Source organism: Enhydra lutris, unplaced genomic scaffold, assembly GCF_002288905.1.
Source record: "Enhydra lutris kenyoni isolate GAN:26980312 unplaced genomic scaffold, ASM228890v2 scaffoldscaffold38, whole genome shotgun sequence".
Lineage (NCBI taxonomy): Eukaryota > Metazoa > Chordata > Mammalia > Carnivora > Mustelidae > Enhydra > Enhydra lutris.
The window spans coordinates 4,653,536-4,669,997 of NW_019154122.1; the positions used below are offsets into that span (position 1 = coordinate 4,653,536).

The 16,462-nt window shown below is 36.6% G+C and overlaps 1 protein-coding gene across 2 annotated transcripts in view; it reads left to right on the top strand.

The window, feature by feature from the left end:
• LOC111154675 (eukaryotic translation initiation factor 4 gamma 3) overlaps positions 1-16,462 on the top strand; it is a 373,624-nt gene that overhangs the window by 87,078 nt on the left and 270,084 nt on the right. Inside the window, exon 2 of one of the 2 annotated variants that reach the window (XM_022514486.1) lies at positions 3,743-3,818. The gene's annotated coding sequence lies outside the window, so the exon portion shown is untranslated. Of the gene's footprint in view, positions 1-2,848; positions 3,819-16,462 lie in introns of those variants that run through there. The other variant, XM_022514485.1, reaches the window with a different exon arrangement.

Here is a 16,462-nt window from a genome sequence, read left to right on the forward strand (position 1 = left end):
ATCTGCCTTTTGAGGAAATACTGATTATAGGTCAAACTCAGGGTCAGATATGATTGCCATTGATCAAGAAGCTTCATCCTAATGAGAGGTCATCATTCATGAAATTTTAGTACACATGTGTGCTTAAAAAGTTATTGGTTCCTTCTTTTTTTCCTGACATCAGTAGGAGACATGCAGGTCATTATGTAATCTCATAGGTCTTTGAACTTTGATGAAATTTGGTCTTTGAAAATTTTTTATCTGCTTAATTGACATTTAAGGTGGATAGTATGTAGTAAGTACTTTAATAATCAATTTAGAGTCTGTTGTGCTTTAATACTCTCTAATCTTCTAATTTTATTCATTTCTGAAATCTTAATTTTTTATAGAAAATGAAAGTGGGGAATTAAAAATATTTTGCATTTGTATTTCTACTTAGAATCTTAAATTCACTTATTACGTACTATCTGGCTAGTTTTTAAAATGATTTTGCTTATATTTCCTAATGATATAATTTATAGCAATTTGAACCACAGAGGTGTCAAGAGTGTATACATCCTGTATTTCAGTTATGAGATTTAAAAAATAACAACATGCTCTAGAGCATTGCACATGAATATTACACTGCTCATTGATTGAATTAGAATTTTAAGTGGTACTATGAGAAGCCATTTGCTTGCCACCTTCAGCCCAAACATAAAAAAGTGAACATCCAGTGATTTATGCTGAGGATACAGAGGTTGGTGAAAGCTGGCAATAAGCTTAATGCAGGCAGAATTAGGGGCGCCTGGGTGGCTCAGTTGGTTGAGCGACTGCCTTCAGCTCAGGTCATGATCTTGGAGTCCCGGGATCGAGCCCCACTTTGGGCTCCCTGCTCAGTAGCTCCTTCTGCCCGTCCACCTGCTCATGCACTCTCTCTCTCTCTCAAATAAATAAATCTTTAAAAAAAATGCAGGTGGAATTAAGTTGAGATATTTTATAGTGAAAGAGCTTTATATGCCTGTCATTTCTTTGAATTCACTTATTTATGGAGAAAATGCCTAGAAGTGCCTATTTCATACTAATTTGTAGAGGCTGTTTTTAGTGGAAATGGGACTAAACGACTTATTTGTAAATTACTAAAGTTGATTTTTTTATTGAGATATTATTCACATATCATAACATTCATATTTTGAAGTGTATAGTTCAGTGAGTTTAGCATATTTATGAAGATAGGATTTATGAAGATAGGCAGTCATGACCACTAAGAATTAAAGGAGAAAATTGCTTTGTAAAATAAGTTCACTTGGTCTGATGCATTACCTGCCCAGTCTGTAGTACTAGGTATTTGTTTGCTGTGGGCAGATGATTCAGTTTGAACCAAGAATTTGGAAGTTTCTGGAATTTTGGGGGTGAAACTTCATTGATGCTTCCATGAGATGAACTGCTCATTTAGTTCTGTCATGTGGATAGGGCAACCATATTTTGACCAGGTTGTGATACTGTTTTTTACTATGCAATGAAGTGTTCTGTCTGTGGACACACTGATATAATAGGAAGAGAGTGATCTCTATTTTATTAATTAATGAATTAAATTAATTAAACAAGAGTGTGATCTTTACAATTCAGGGAGACCTGTTCTGACCATTTAGCCTTGTTAACTTGGGCAAGTTACTTCTTGCTGAACCTTAGTTTACAGGAGATACTGTAAAATGGTTCAGTGAAGACAACCTAGTTGGTTAGGCTTGCAGGCTACTTTAGATTCAGATCTCTTGACCTCTGTTTTCACTTTTCTTTTTTACAGAACTGTGTTTTTGTTTTAAAATAAGTGATTTTTACTCAGAACTGCTTTTTAAGAAACAGTTTATCAATCCACAGTGTTCTGTTTGTGGTTTGTGGTGGATAATAAAATAAAAACAAAATCCTCATTCTGTATTTGTGGCCCAGGAGAAAGAATGTTTGTTACTGGGACTATTGACCATAAAAATTATTACCTCTTTACAAATCTTGTAATTATATTTTAGCCAATAAAATAACTAATAGAAATCAGGAATCTTAGCCTTCCTTTGTAATCTTAAATGGTGTGGCTCAACCTTTGGGGCATAGTACTGAGAACTCTCATTTGAGAACTTATTCTTATAGTGTGAGAATTAGCCTTAGCTAGAAAAAGCAATAGCTGTTGGCTTTGCAGAAGAAAAAATAGTCTTATATTTTCCACCATTCATGTAACCACAATGCAGTACTGTAATTCAGAGAAAGTTTTATTTTAGCCAAGGGTAATCTTCATTTTGAGAGAATTGACAAACTCATAATGAGGAGCTTTTGTCCTGGAACTTGTTAGCCTTATGTTTTCTACGTCGCAAACTTATATATAGTTTGAATGAAGTAGTTCCTTTATGAAATGCTTTAGCTTTGTTATTTTTTGAAGCATTTTATTATTTTTTTTAATTTTCCAAATAAACTGTTTACTGAAATTTTACAGCATTTTAAATCAGTTCTTTGTGTCTGGGCATTTATGACAACTTGAACTGTCGTCTCAGGTTGCTAGTTTTAAGAATTGTCTAGAGACTCTTAGAGTGTTACTAATTTTTTTTTTTTAAAGATTTTATTTATTTATTTGACAGACAGATCACAAGCAGGCAGAGAGGCAGGCAGAGAGAGAGGAGGAAGCAGGCTCCCTGCTGAGCAGAGAGCCCGATTTGGGGCTCAATCCCGGGACCCTGGAATCATGACCTGAGCCGAAGGAAGAGGCTTTAACCCACTGAGCCACCCAGGCGCCCCAGCTCTGAGGGTTTTTGCTTTATTTTCCCTCTCCCACCTCAGTAAACTGTTGCTACTTACATACAAAGGATTTATCTTCTAAGGATTCAGATTTCATCAATTTGTGGTGATTCATATAGAGTTATTATTTGCAGCTGTCATTTTGTCTTCCACAGTGTTTCATTGCATTAGAAAGAATTATGATACAACAAATATGAAGTATTTGTTAGGTTTAAGGAAGCATTCTGTTTCATTTTGGGTTTATTATATTCATAGTCATTTTAAAAAATATGCTTGAATTATTGTAGAAACATACAATACAGTTATGTAATCCTACTGTCTGGAGAGAATTGCTATTAATCTTTTGGTTGTCTGTGTGTGTTTTTTTTTTTTCCTGGTTGTCATTCTTAAAGAGGTAAAATATCACTTTACCAGGTAGATGGAGCTCACATCATTTGGTTTTGAAGCTTAATAAAATGATAGTCTTTTGTCTTTTAACGGAATATCCTGGCAACATGACGAAATATTTTAAATATTATGCTGGAGAGCTTTTCTTTTTTTTTTTTTTCTTCTTAATGGGGATATGGGGAAAGTAGCAGCTAAGTAGAAAAACAAGGAGACAATTATATTCGCCATTTCTATGTAGTTAGCAAAACAGACTGTGTCTTTGTCAGTAATTTCCACGTATCTTCCTGAATATCCTGCTTATACTTTAAGTCTTTTTCTCTAGAAAGTAAAGGTGGTACAGTCTCATCCTGGACCTAAAGTGTGGAGGCTTGTGCAATTTTATTTGTTTTGAGTTGCCATGGAATGTTTATCATGGGAATCACTTTTGGAGAGATTGATCTGATTACATTAAGAAATTTGAAATATTTGTTTTCCAGTTTTGTAGTGAAGTAAATGAGTAACCTTACTAATTGAGTGACGAAAGTTGGGTCATTGACAGAACCTTGTGACGGTAATTTTCTGTTAATGCTAAAGCAAGGCATTTTTGAGTTCTCTTATCCTTAACTCGCTCTTCTAGAATCCCTAGAGGACCTGTGCAACAGCCCCTCGAGGACCGAATCTTCACTCCTGCTGTCTCGGCGGTGTACAGCACGGTGAGTACCTGAGGTCTCTGTTGCGGCGCCTAACTTCTGCCACATGAGCCTTTGATATCACAGCAATGTTTGTTTGATTGACATGGGAAAGGTTTTTGACAAAGGTTCATTAAAATCAGAAATTGAATTAGGTGTATTTAATATAAGAAGGGTGAATAGGCTTTTTTCCCCTTCATCATAATTTGATAGTGAAACAAACATTGTCTTAAGATACATTGGCTAGTATACTTGTTGTCTTTTTCTTCCTTTTTCATCTTTCTGTAAATCAACTTCTGGCCTTGTCTTGTGACTCTTGAAGGCATTGAGTTTTAATTTTCTTTTTTGATACTAAAATTTAAAAAAAAAATTTTAATATTTAAAGGTTTTTCATTTTTTCCCCTTCTCTGATTACAAAAAAATGCAAAAGAAGTTTGGAAATGAGAACATTGGTTTTAATCTGGGAAATTTAATTTTTTATGTTAAATGATTAATTCAAATTCATAAATGAAGGGAAATTTAAAAGGTAGAGGATGAAGGTCATAAAATTAAAAGCAGATTTCAGGTGTTTCACAGTGAGCCTAAGGAAATTTAAGGAGAATGGAAGAGTAAGACATCTTTTTATTGTTTCAGTTTATCATACCAGTAATTCTTCATCTTCCAAATAGGGTGCTTCAAAGAAACTCAGAATGGTGAGAAAGATGAGTAAATAAGTCATTGTAATCTAACATGGTAGGATAAAACAATGATTCTTATCCTTTTGGGTTACGAATTACCTTTAGAATCTGAACGTAGCCACAATGCTTTATTCTCAAAAGAGACCATATACCCAGTGTTTACATATAATTTCAGAATTTTGCAAATATTCGTTAGACCATTAATCAGCCTAAGGTTAAGAACCTTTAGTTAGAGATGCAAAGGAGTTAGTTAAGAACTTCTAGTTAGAGATGGGAAAGGAAGAGGCCACTTCATTGAGGAAGTGGCACTAAGCTGGAAGGCATAGAACTTCTCTAGGCAGAGTAGGGAACACAAGGCCTTCTAGGAAGTTAAAATTTAGACACATGCTTAATGGAGTGGTCAGTAGTCAGCTTTGTGTGGCAGTGTTCTGTAGCAGAAGTAGAGATGAGATAGTAGATGGGTTTTGGAGGTTTTAAGATTGTTGTGAAGACTTAGAACCTTATTGTGTAGGAATGAGTAGTAGGATGTTTTCCCTGAAAAAAGTCTCAGTTTACACCTGTTATAGTTCAGTTAACACTTGTAAATTATTTGAACCCCCAACTCTTCAGATGGACTCCATTTAGGTGACAAATTGCCTGATCATCCTAGTAATTGAGAACCTTCAATTTACATTGAAAAACAGTTTTTAGTTTTTTTCTGGCATAAACTTTCTGTAGGCCAAAGGGTTTTGTTTTGTTGTATTGTGTTTTGTTAGTACTGACCTTAAGGGCACTTAAATTTGTCTGGTATAACTCTTTTTTTTTTTTTTTTAAGATTTTATTTATTTATTTGACAGAGATCACAGGTAGGCAGAGAGGCAGGCAGAGAGAGAGGAAGGGAAGCAGGCTCCCTGCTGAGCAGAGAGCCCGAAGCGGGGCTCGATCCCAGGACCCTGGGATCATGACCTGAGCCGAAGGCAGAGGCTTTAACCCACTGAGCCACCCAGTCGCCCTCAGTCCGACATAACTCATAAAATACATTTTTTTCTAATTAGAAGTGCACTCTTTGTCATTCAGTTTCTGTTTTCAAGATTAAGATAAGTAAAAGAAGAAAATGAAAATTTCTAGTAATCTTGAGTGATTTCTAGAAGCAACTACTATAACCATTTTTTGGTATAGTTTCCTTTGTCTTTTTTTCTGTGTTGTAGGCGCTATATAAGATATTTTATTCTATTTGGTCAGTTCATGTTATAATGTTAGCTTTTCCTATGCTATTTGAAGCATGTCGTAAATAATGGTTATCTATTTTGTCATAAGAATTTAATATTCACTGGACATTTGACAGATATTTCTTGAGCTTTTAATGTGTGTCAGGCACTGTTTGGCATTGTGGATGTGAGCAAACCAAACCTACTGTACTCATGGAGTTTATACTGTTCTGTGGGAGAGAAGGAAAGTAACATATATGTGCAATATAGTGATGGGTAGGAATAAGTGTCTTGATCAAAATGGAGTAGTATAAAGGGATGGAGAATGACTGGACAATCCTGGACATTCTGTCTAAAGGCATTTAAGTAGAAAGCTAAGAAGTGAGGGAGTGGCCTTGCAGATTTGTAGGAAAAACGTATTTCTGGTAAAAGAAATAGTAGTGCAAAGGCTTAGGGATAGCAATGTGCTTAATGTGGTCTTAGAACTGCAAGGAAACTAGTGTGGTTGGAGTGGAGAGAGGGTAGGGATAGAATTCAGAGAAGTATCTGGAGCATCAGATTATGTAGGGCATTATTTACTATGGTAAGAATTTGGATTTTAATCTAAATGTGATGGAAAGCCTTTAGAAACTTAAAAGCAGTAGGTCTGAATTTCTGTTTAAAGGACACTGTAGCTATTCTACAGAGAGTAGACTGATAAGGGCAGGTGCTGGGGTGGTGAAGTGGAAGCAAGATGAGTTAAGAGGTTGTTAGAGTCAGAATGCAAGCTGGTGCAGCCACTCTGGAAAACAGCCTGGAGGTTCCTCAAAAAGTTGAAAATAGAACTACCCTACGACCTAGCAATCGCACTACTGGGTTTTTACCCCAAAGATACAAATGTAGTGATCCGAAGGGGCACCTGTACCCCAGTGTTTATAGCAACAATGTCCACAATAGCCAAACTGTGGAAAGAGCCTAGATGTCCATCAACAGATGAATGGTTGAAGATGTGGTATGTATATACAATGGTCTATTATGCAGCCATCAGAAAAAACCCTGAAATCTTGCCATTTGCAACGACTTGGATGGAACTTGGATGGGTATTATGCTAAGCGAAATAAGTCAATCAGAGAAAGACATTTATCATATGATCTCACTGATATGAGGAATTCGAGAAATAAGACCGAGGTTCATAAGGAAATGGAGGGAAAAGTGAAACAAGACAAAACCAGAGAGGGAGACAAAACATAAAAGAACTCTTAATCTCAGGAAACAAACTGAAGGTTGCTGGAGTGGTGCCAGGTGGGAGGGATGGGGATGCTGGGTGATGGACATTGGGGAGAGTATGTGCTATAGTGAGTGCTGTGAATTGTGTGAGACTGCTGAATCACAGACCAGTACCCCTGAAACAAGTAATATTAAGGTTATATGTTAATTTATAAAAATCTAAAGGTGCCTGGGTGGCCTCTGCCTTTGGCTCAGGTCATGATCTCAGGGTCCTGGAATCAAGCCCCGCATCAGGCTCTCTGCTCTGCCAGGAGCCTGCTTCTCCCTCTCTGTCTGCCTGCCTCTCTGCCTACTTGTTCTCTCTCTCTCTCTCTCTCTGTCAAATAAATAAATAAATAAATAAAATCTTTAAGAAAATCTAAAAAAAAAAAGGTGATTGTAGTAAAATAGGCAGAAGATGATGATGTACTTCCTCTAAGGCAGTACAGAAAAAGATGAGTAGTGCAATTTGGTATGTATTTTGAAAGTAGACTGAAAAGGATATCACGGTAGCTTGGATGTGAGATATGAAAGAAGAGTAAATGGTGTTGCTAGGGATTTAGCTTGAGTAACTGGATGAACATGGTACTTTTCATGCAGATGAACACTGGGTGAGGACCAGGGTTTTTGTTGAGAAAAATCAGTAGATGTAAACATTATTTAGGGGAGAAGTTAAACATTAAGTTGTTTCTAATATTACCTATTAGAAATAACTTACTTAACTTTAAAGCCTTTTCTGAATTGTGGATTATTTTTATGGAATAACTTCCTAGAAAATGAAACTACTGAGTTAAAAATGTAGACATGTTTTTGAAATTCCTCATAGATGAAGACATGTGACTTTGTAAACTTAGTGATTTGGAGAGGAGGTTATCCAAATCATGTGAATGATAGTACAATGCCTGCTACAGAGTTTACATGTCATGTTTTGAAACAAAGGTTTTGAATTTATTATTGAGTTAGATCAAATTTGACATTTACTATTTGAAGCCGCTGCCATATTAATCATCCTTTAGTCAATGAAAAAAGTGGGTGCACCAAGTATATGTGATGCCTATTCTGGAGGGACAAGAGATTTTATTTTAGGCAATAAAAACTTATCTTAAAATATGGCAGTCTTTACTTTCTTGATCACTTGTTTCCATTCTTAGCAATTTAAGTCTCTGCCTCACTTTTACAGTCTTGTGCACTTTAACTGAATGAGTAAGAGAGTTTGTGACCAGGTGCTTTGACATTTTTAATCCCCCTTCTTCTCAGCCCCAAGATACGTTACTTGCTACTATTTTTCTAGTGTCTAGGTCCATTAGCATGATTTCTGTCATAAAATATAGGCTAACCCTCAGTTCACCTCCTCCTGTCTTACCATATGGTGCCCATATGTTCCTTTAATTGAGTTGGTTGAATTCCTTGAAAGGCAAAAATGAATCCTGGCCAGTCTTAAAAAATTATACAATCAAAGGTTTTATTTCTTTTGTCTATTATATAGGCTTTATGCCCTCATGTCAGCATTTTAGATAGGTTTTCTGCTGATAATCAAAGAAGCATCAAAAGGAAGACTTTTTTTTTTTTAAAGATTTATTTATTTTGGAGAGAGAGGTGGGTGAGGGGGGGTGGGAGAGGGAGAGAGAATCCATGCTGAGTGTGGAGCCTGACGTGGGGCTCAATCCCAGGACCCTGAGATCATGAACTGAGCCAAAACCAGGAGTTGGATGCTTAATCAGCTACATAATCCAGGTGACCCAAGACTCAGTTTTTATAATGCTGTCAAGTTAATGTTTTAGGCTGATTGTCATTTATTTATTTATTTTAGCCTGATTTCTAGAAGTTTCTCTTTAGAACATTTTTCAGGAATGGGAGAGATACTTTTGTCATATTCCTTATTCAGGGATGGGAGAGTTACTTTTGTCATTATTCCTTATTAGCCATAATTATATGAGAGTGATTGATTATATGAACAAAAAATGAATGAAGCTAGTAGTTTTTAAGTTTTAGTAAGAGAAATATATATTATATGGTAGAGAGGAAATGGCAAAGCTGAAGAGGAATGAGCTGATTTGAAGTATATTTATTAATAACTCTCCAAATTGGCATGCTTCTTAAGAACAAACTATGAGATTTTACCATGTTGTATATTTTTGGCTTAATATTTTATTTAGAGAAATTGGATTTTTTGACTGTTAAGCCAGTATTTATTTTTATAAGTGGGCTCCATGCCAGCATAGATTCCAGCATGGGGCTTGAACTCACCACCCCAGGTCAAGACCTGAGCTGAGATCAAGAGTTGGTTGCTTAACTTACTGAGCCATCTAGGTGTCCCTAAGCCAGTATTTTTAATAAAATTGCAGAAATAAACTTAATACAAAATTATCTGGAATAATGACTTTACTATAAGAAGCAGCAATCACACATATTCTGGTGTATTGGGAGAGTTGGGTTATTAACAGTTTCTGCAAAATTCCTGTAAATAAGTTAATCTGAGTAAATTACTCCTTAGTGCTGTAACATTTATCCTTTTTAGCCAGGTTATACTTTTAAAGTCTTGATTCTGTCATACTGTAGTTCTGTGATATCTAATTAGAAAATAATGCTTTTATGTTTTTTTTGTAGTCACTGATAAATACTGAGTAGGCCAACATATCAGTGGAGATATCTGCACAGGGACAAAATTTAGCATGGGTGGATCAGTACTCCTTAGACAGCTGTATCTAGCAAGATGTAAATCCACTTAATTGCCCTATAATGCAGTCCAGAATGACAATCCGTTTTTTCCCCCAGTGGTAAATATGCCAGTTGAACTGATGATTTGTTTTTGTAGACTTTATTTTTAAAAACAGCTTTATTGGGGTATATTTGACAGACAGTATATATAGTGCCAGTGATTTAAATATATCTAAAGTGTACTATTTAAAGTGTATAATTTGGGAAGTTTTAACATACACATATATACCCATGAAAATCTTTGCCACAATCAAAATTAACATGCATCATTCTTTTTTTTTTTAAAGATTTTATTTATTTATTTGATAGAGATCACAAGTAGGCAGAGAAGCAGGCAGAGAGAGAGGAGGAAGCAGGCTCCCTGCTGAGTTGAGATCATGACCTGAGCTGAAGGCAGAGGCTTTAACCAACTGAGCCACCCAGGCGCCCCAACATGCATCATTCTTAAGTTCTTCATTTGTATTTCTAATCTTTCCTTTCCACCTTCCCCCACCATTGGTCTGCTTTTTGTTATTATGGATTCATTTTCTAGATATTTTTTAAAAGCTATAATAGGAAAAGGAATAATACAGTAGGTGCTGGTTGTTTTTTGACTTTAGTCAGCCAGGTTAATTATTTTGAGATATTTCCATATTGTGTTTATCGGTAGCTTCTTCCTGGGAGAAAAAGTAAACTTTATTATTATTATTATTACTATTATTATAATATCTTTAGAAAAGATAAACTTTAGGTTCAAAATATAGGGCTGACACAATTACATGTTCTATATATTCTTTTCCCCTCTAAGGATAGAGTTTGGTTTTCATTAAACATAATAAAATCATGTGATTATACAATTTGGTTGCTTTTTTATTTTTATTTATTTGTTTCTAAAAGGTTTTATTTATTTATTTGACAGAGATCACAAGTTGGCAGAGAGGCAGGCAGAGAGAGAGACAGGGAAGCAGGCTCCCTGCTGAGCAGAGAGCCCGATGCGGGGCTCGATCCCAGCACCCTGAGATCATGACCTGAGCTGAAGGCAGAGGCTTAACCCACTGAGCCACCCAGGCACCCCTGCTTTCTTTTTTAATACAACATTGTATTGTAAATAATTTCCTATGTTATTACATGACACTTACAAACATTGTAAGCACAAACATAAGTTTAAGTATCGTGTCAATGAGGTGAGCCATAATTTCCACAGTGAGTAAATTTAAGAACTAGTGTTTGTCTTGAAGATTCCCTTTATTTTCTGTTTCAGATAATTTTATGATATGTACATATGCATAAATAAAATACATACACATACATGTGCATATTTTCATCTGTTTAAATAGGATTTTTACCTTAGGCTAAGATTCTCAAAAGTAGCCCTAGTATGTTAAAATAACACACATAATAGATACTTATGTGTATCTTTAAAGATGCTTAATATTTTTGATATTATACAGTTATGGTAGGTTATGTTGCCACACAGTATAGGAGTGTATCCATTTCATTGTGTCTGGACTTTCAGGGGTTCACATTTAAAAAATATATGTATTTTATTTATTTAGAGCATGAGTAGGGGGACGGGCAGGGGTAGAAGGAGAAAGAATCTCAAGCAGATTCTACATTGAGCACGGACCCATTGTGGGCCTCAATCTCACGATCCTGAGGTCATGACCTGAGCTGAAATCAAGTCTGTCACCTAAACTACTGAGCCACCCAGACACCCCGAGCTGTTCCCATTTCAATTGTGTTTGCTAACTTGATTGGTTAAAAATGCTATTTCACAGTTCACGAAGGAGAAAATTAGCAGGTTTTAAGTGGCTGTGGAAGAATGTTTAACATTGGTAAAATGATATCATATTTTGTCTGTAAAATTAGCAAAGGTTTAATTATTACCCATTTCTCAGTTGTAGAAATGTAATAATTAGGAATGTTTTGGGACTTTTTAAAAGCCTTTTAATGCTTTTTCCCATTCAGTATTTTTACATTATGGAATATACAAAAGAAATGAAATTTTCCTGTCTGTTGTGACAAAAAGGATTTTGTTGTAAGAAGATTTTAGTTTTACAATTATTATTGTTGTCACTTTTCTCCAATAGCATTGCTGATACGTGAACATATTTAGAAATCTAGGTTTTTGTGTTTGAAATTAAAATAAAAGATGAAAATCACATTTAGATATTTCTTCTTTTTTATTTTTATTTATTTTTTTAAAATAAAAGCTATGTGATTTTTTTTCTTTAAAGATTTTATTTGTTGGGGCACCTGGGTGGCTCAGTGGGTTAAAGCCTCTGCCTTCGGCTCAGGTCATGATCTCAGGGTCCTGGGATCGAGCCCCACATCGGGCTCTCTGCTTGGTGGGGAGCCTGCTTCCCCCTCTCTCTCTGCCTGCCTCTCTGCCTACTTGTGATCTCTGTCTGTCAAATAAATAAATAAAATCTTTTTTTTTTTTTTAAAGATTTTATTTATTTATTTGTCAGAGAGAGAGAGGGAGAGAGAGCAAGCACAGGCAGACAGAATGGTAGGCAGAGGCAGAGGGAGAAGCAGGCTCTCTGATGAGCAAGGAGCCCGATGTGGGACTCGATCCCAGGACGCTGGGATCATGACCTGAGCCGAAGGCAGCTGCTTAACCAACTGAGCCACCCAGGCGTCCCTAAATAAATAAAATCTTAAAAAAAAAAAAGATTTTATTTGTTTATTTGACAGAGAGGGATCACAAGTAGGCAGAGGGAGAGAGAGAGATGGGGAAGCAGTCTCCCTGTGTGTAGAGAGCCCGATGCGGGGCTCGATCCCAGGACCCTGAGATCATGACCTGAGCCGAAGGCAGAGGCCTAACCCACTGAGCCACCCAGGCGCCCCTAGATACTTCCTCTTTTTAAAAAAAAATTGTGGTAAAATGGCTTAACATAAAATTTACCATCTTAATCATTTTATTTTTTAAAATTGTTTTTTAAAAACTTTATTTGTTTAATCTGTACACCCAATGTGGGGCTCAAACTCAAAACCCCAAGATCAAGAGCCATGTGCTCTTCTAACTGAGCTGGCTAGACATCCCCTGTCTTAATAATTTTCTTTTCTTTCTTTTTTTTTTTTTTTTTTTAGTTTATTTGACAGATATCACAAGTAGGCAAAGAGGCAGGCAGAGAGAGAAGGGGAAGCAGGCTCCCTGTTGAGCAGAGAGCCCTATGCGGGGCTTGATCCCAGGACTCTGGGATCATGACTTAAGCCAAAGGCAGAAGCTTTAACCTACTGAGCCACCCAGGTGCCCCTGTCTTAATCATTTTAAAGTTCTACTAATGAAGTCAAATTTTTGTGCAGCCCCATCACCATCCATTCCTAAAAGTCTTCATTTTAAAAACTGAAACTCTGCCTGTTAAAACAACTACAATTACTATATAACAATTCCTCATTTCTCTTCCCCTTAGTTTCTGGAAACCACCATTCTACTTTCTGTGTCTGTGATTTTGACTACTATAAGTACTTTTTGTAAGTCAAATTATACAGTATTTATCTTTTTGTGACTAGTTTATTTCACTTAGCATAATGTCCTCAGTGTTTATCCATATTGTGGCAGGTGACAGAATGTCTTTCCTTTTTGTCCTTCCTTTTTGAGTCATGTGGTTTTCCAGTTCTCCCAGCATCCTTTGTTCACAAGACTCTTTTTCCCATTAAATGGTCCTGGCGTCCTTTTTGAAAATCATGTGAGCATATGTGCGAGTATTTATTTTTGGTCCCTGTATTCTATTCTTTTGGTCTGTATGTCTGTGTTTATGCCAAAACCACACCGCTTTTTATTAATAAGCTTTGTAGTAAATTTTGAAATCAGGAAATGTGAGTCCTTCAGTCTTGTTCTTTTTCAAGATTGTTTTGTCTATTTATGCTTTCTTGAAATTCCACATAAATTTTAGGTTGGATTTTTCTGTTTCCGTAAAAAATATCATTGGGATTTTTGGTAGGGGTTGCATTAGATCTGTAGTTCACTTTCGGGAGTATTGACATCTTAACAATATTAAGTCTTTAAATCTATGAATATGTAATGTATTTTCATTCATTTTTTGTCTTCAATTTCTTTATTTTTTATTTATTTTATTTTTTTATTTTTTATTTATTTGACAGAGAGAGAGATCACAAGTAGGCAGAGAGGCAAGCAGAGAGAGAGAGGAGGAGGAGGCAGGCTCAGTGCTGAGCAGAGAGCCCGATGCGGGGCTCGATCCCAGGACCCTGAGATCATGACCTGAGCCGAAGGCAGAGGCTTAACCCACTGAGCCACCCAGGCGCTCCTGTCTTCAATTTCTTACAGTGGCATTTTATATTTTTCATTGTAGAATTCTTTCACGTTTTTTGTTAATTTCTAAGTATTCTTTCTAAGGCTATTGTAAATGGAATTGTTTTCCTCCTTTCCTTTTCAGATTATTTATTGCTCATGTTTAGAAATTCAACTGATTTTTATGCGTTGACGTCATATCTTGCTGCTTTCCTGAACTCATTTGTTATTCTGATGGTTTTCTTGTGGAAAGAGAATCTTTTCTACATAGAAGATCGTATCTCAAACAAGTAATTTTACTTATTTTTCAGTTCAGATGTCTTTTGTTTTTTATTCTTGCCTAATTGTTTGGTTAGGGTTTCCAATACTGTATTGAAAAGAAGTTGTGAAAGCACTGGCTTTGTTTTTGATTTTAGAGAGAAGCCTTAGTCTTTTGCCACTGAGTATGAAATTTGCTGTGGGTTTTTCATATATAGCTTTTATTATGTTGAGGCAGTTTCCTTCAATTTTTAGTTTGTTGAGTCTTTTTTATCACGAAAAGGTGGTGAAATTTTTTCTGGTCAAATGGGTTTTCTCCTTCATGTTGGTGTGGTGTATTACACTGATTGATTTTTATATATTGAACTGTCCTTGCATATCAGGAATAAATCTCACTTGGTCATGATATATCATCCTTCTAATATGCTATTGGATTCTGTTTGCTAGTGTTGTGTGTCTCTTGTTTTGTTTTTGGGTTTTTTTTTTTTTTTTTTTTTAGGATTTTTGCATTGTTACTGGTCTGTCATTTTCTTGTAGTGTCTTTTTTCCTTTTTTTTTTTTTTTTAAAGATTTTATTTATTTGACAGAGAGAAATCACAAGTAGGCAGAGAGGCAGGCAGAGAGAGAGGAGGAAGCAGGCTCCCCGCGGAGCAGAGAGCCCGATGCGGGGCTCGATCCCAGGACCCTGAGATCATGACCCGAGCCGAAGGCAGAGGCTTTAACCCACTGAGCCACCCAGGCGCCCCTCCTTTTTTTTTTTTTCTTTAAGATTTTATTTCTTTATTTGACAGAGAGAGAGATTACACGTAGACAGAGAGGCAGGCAGAGAGAGAGGGGGAAGCAGGCTCCCCGCTGAGCAGAGAGCCCCATGTGGGGCTTGATCCCAGCACCCTGAGATCATGACCTGAGCCGAAGGCAGAGGCTTAACCCACTGAGTCACCCAGGCGCCCCTTGTAGTGTCTTTATCTGGCTTTGATATCAGGATCACACTGGCCTCATAGAATGAGTTAGGAAGTTATTTGCTTCTCTTCAGGTTTTTGGAAAAGTTTGAGAAGAATTGGTGTTACTTCCTTTTTACGTGTTTGGTATCCTTTCCCAACGAAGCCATCAAATCCAGGGCTTTTCTACTTTTTGGAAGTTTTTTGAGTACTGATTCATTTTCCTTTCTAGTTACTTATCTATTCAGATTTTCTGTTTCTTTGTGATTTAGTCTTAGGAGATTTTTCATTTCTAGGAATTTGTCTGTTTCACCTAGGTTATCCAGTTTTTTGGTGTTTAGTTATTTTCTTAATATTCTCCATTGATTTAATGTTGAACTTAGAATTCTGTATAATCACTTGAAAAAATTTAGGTCAGTGGTTCTCAGCTAGAGATGCTTTTGCCCTCTAGGGCACATATGGCAATGCCTGGAGACATTTTTCATTGTCACAATTTGGTGCAGGAATGGGAAAGGAATTCCCATAGCATTTGAAGGCTATATAGACCTGGGATGCAATTGAACGTCCCAAAGTGCACAGGACAGCCTCGCAACAAAAATTATCCAACCCAAAATGTCAGTAATGCCATGGCTGAGCAAGCCTGATTTCTGTTTTACTTAGATGTTAGTAACACTATTAAGATGACTTAAAATTGTTAAGACTCAATCCAGCTAGTATTTGTTGAATATCCACTATGTACTATACTACTTTTGGGAGAAAAGCATTGGTATGAATGTAAAAACTAATGAAAATTGTAGTAAGTGCTATGAAGGAGATACACAGGATACAAAATTAATAACAGAGTAATTTTTTTTTCTTTTTAAAAGATTTTATTTGTTTGAGAGAGAGAGAGAGAGAAAGTATGAGCAGGGCAGAGGGAAAGGGACAAGCAGCCTCCCAGTGGAGCAGGAAGCCCGACGTGGGGCTCGATCTCAGGACCATGGGATCATGACCTGAGTTGAAGGCAGATGTTTAACCAACTGAGCTATGCAGGCACCCTGATAACAGAGTAATTCTTAATTAGGTATGAGTGGGAAGCTTGAGAAGGTGGCATTTTAGGATATCCGAACTATGAGGAGAATTCAGTCCTTCATGGATAGGGAGGAAATAAATGCGTGAATAGATTTTCAGAGGCTCCAAGGCATTCAGATGAGTAGAGCTCTCCTGGTGGTGGGGAGCTCAGTGCTCTGGAGACAGCACAAGGTGGGATGCTGGGATCTGGTGCTATCCATTAAAAGCCCGCCTGCTCAGCACTTGAGATGTGTCTCATGCGACCGAGGAGCTGAATTTTCAATTTTATTTAGTTTTTGTTCTTTCAAATGTAAATAGCTGCTTGTGGTGATCATATTGGAAACTGCAGCTCTAGAGAATG